This window comes from Mya arenaria, chromosome 9, assembly GCF_026914265.1.
Source record: "Mya arenaria isolate MELC-2E11 chromosome 9, ASM2691426v1".
Lineage (NCBI taxonomy): Eukaryota > Metazoa > Mollusca > Bivalvia > Myida > Myidae > Mya > Mya arenaria.
The window spans coordinates 15,654,782-15,657,581 of NC_069130.1; the positions used below are offsets into that span (position 1 = coordinate 15,654,782).

A 2,800-nucleotide genomic window follows, 5' to 3' on the forward strand; every position below is an offset into this window, starting at 1 on the left:
TTAAATATACAAAGTACCCAAAACACGAACACCAGGCAAAAGCATGTAGGGGTAAAATACACAATGCATATGTCGATAGAGACATTGTGCACATGACACACGCACATGCATATAAAATGCTTAAGCAAACACATATGTGTGAAATAAAGGAACAAGGACAATCTTCGCAAGACATAATAAAATTGGTACTAAATACAATCCAATCCAATATCACTATTTCATCATACGGAGTACAACCCCTTTAAGTATTTGAATTCTATAATTCAATTTATGAGATTTAACTCTGTTTTCATAAAATATTCATTGTGGAGGCTAGCGATTTTGATTAAATATAGTTATTAGCCAATAAGGGTATTCATTGAATTGATACACTTTTGTCTATAAATAGTGTGCCGACAAGAAGATACGGTCATAGACAATGGCTCCGTTGAAGCTGGTACAGCTCCTTTCGTTGAAGTCTCAACTATACTCTTCAAATGTAACGTAGGGTTTATCACAGCAACGTTATGCAATGGTACGAACTCGTTAGTTTGTCAGGAAGACGGATCGTGGAAAGGAAACTCAGGGTGCAAGCCTCAACGTACGTGACATAGTTATATGACTGCTTTGTCAACACGTAGTTATTTAAACATTTAAGTCAAAGATTATCCCACAATGACAACTTCGATGAGTATTTTAAACATAAGAACACGCGTCATCGAAGTATAGCAGAATAATAAAATACATTCTAGGTGAATACATTTAGGCCGTTGCTAAGGGACATAAAGAGCATTGTTTAGTGTCTGGCAAGTGGAATTGTGCGTTATAATTAAATGAAAAAGTAATTGCAGAGATATTGCCGTTTATATAATAAATCAACCTTTAAGTGTTATAAGCCAGAATTTTTATATGGTCAGTTTTCTGTACGTCCGTCTGTGCATTTAGATCGCACTTCCGACCCCCCACCCTCAGTTAACAGAAACAAACTCCTAACGTTTGTATATTTTGCCTCGTCTCTACAACAACCAATGCAAAAAAAGAAAGAATCAGAAACAAACACTCTATATCATACCGATATCGAGAGTGGTCGAGTGGTAAAGGTGTCTGCCTCTCGACCAAGAGATTGTTGGTTCAATTCCAACAAGGTTTATCTTCTCTTAGCCTCGCAAAATGACACAAGTTTTGGGTTTTTTAACCAGGAAACGGACTCGATAGAGATTCACATCAGCTTTCAGCTGTCTGATCTTGCTTTAATTAATAAATATAAACTATACGCTTGTTTCCTTTTCACCGTTTAATTCACTGTTAAAGCTAATACCAACCCTTCAAAGGGATGCCATTATGACTCGAAAATTAATCGTTCTTGATTGGTTTCTATATTAAAAAGACCAGTTTATTTAAGATCACTTTTATTAATCCTTGCAGTACCTCTAACGTGTAGCGGTAAGGATCCATGTACAAACGCTGTAGCTAGTGGAGGTAGCCAATAGAGACTGTGTTACGGAGCGGACGACTATGGGTGTCATCCCACTAAAGGCCGTCTGGAAGTACTGCGAGATGAGGAGTGGCGAGGTGTTTGTGATGACCAATGGAATGATGACTACAATTTCCATAGAAATCTACTAGTCGCATGCAGATCTTTGGGCTTCCAGTAAGTTATTGGCTTAAAGTCTGGCAATTAGCTGTTCATAGAAATAATTTTCAAGTCGAAAGCAAAAATATGATTTTAAAGTAGAGTCTGGCAATAAATTTTATGGGCTAAATAATAACAGTTCCTATTTATATTTTACTTTTATTTCAATAGAACATTGCCCTCAACATTTGTGTTTTGGCGTAGTAATGCGAAAGTATTTTTGTTCATGCGCAATGCGCTTCTGTAAGATATGTATTAGTAAAACACATTGTGCAATATGGAAACTATATCCGGCTTTTCATATCTTACGGTTGAATTCATGCTAACTTTAAAATTTGAACAAAATAAATCAGAAATGAAGGAATAAGAGTACATTAAAGAAAATAATACTTAATTATATGTTACAGGTACGGTGTTGAATGGATAAAGATTTCAGCGAACAACATCATTGAGGACATTGATTTCTGGCTCGATGAAGTGATATGTTCAGGTTTTGAGTCAAATCTCAATGAGTGCAAACAAAACCCATGGGGAGTTAATGATTGCAATCCTACCAAGTACATCGGGATCTCATGCGGCAATCCATGCTCCGAGGCGTCCACGTTTCCTCCACCAAGAAGTGGATAATTTAAACAAATGATACATGAAGTGCAACATGCAGATATAGATCTTTATTTATAGCTGAAACCATGTGTAATACATCTTTATTTCTTTGAGAGAACTTGAAATTTAACATCGAATAGAGTAAAACTTTAACATGTCAAAATATTACACGCAGTCACACAAACTATGTCTGATTTCAGCAAATTGATAGTGAAAGAAGTACTTTTACTTGTTCAGTTGATTAGGATTTTGGAAAATAAAAGACACACATGTATAAATACTGGCAATCCTTTGAAAGGGAAGAATATGTTAAAACAGTTCTTGGTAGAGGTTATTTGTTTTATTTCCACGCTTTTGATATATTCCTGGTTAAAAAAAACCTACTTTGATGTAAATTACGCACTGCAATTACCATACATGGTGCAAATAATTCCTAAGGATTAGAATAAATGTCTTACAACGACTTTCGTTAGGTTTTATGACCATAGAAAACAAAATATTTTCATTGATGTGAGACAAAAGCTTTGAATATTATGCAACTATTGCCAGCTCAATAAGCTTACTCGTTGAGAGTGAAGGTTTCTT

At 35.4% G+C, this 2,800-nt stretch overlaps 1 long non-coding RNA gene across 1 annotated transcript; it reads left to right on the top strand.

Moving 5' to 3' along the window:
• Nucleotides 1-497: 497 nt before the first annotated feature.
• Nucleotides 498-2,547, top strand: LOC128245382 (uncharacterized). The gene is made up of 3 exons (XR_008263132.1): nucleotides 498-580; nucleotides 1,405-1,630; nucleotides 2,020-2,547. It is a non-coding gene; the product is annotated as an uncharacterized LOC128245382 (long non-coding RNA).
• The last annotated feature ends 253 nt before the right edge of the window (nucleotides 2,548-2,800 follow it).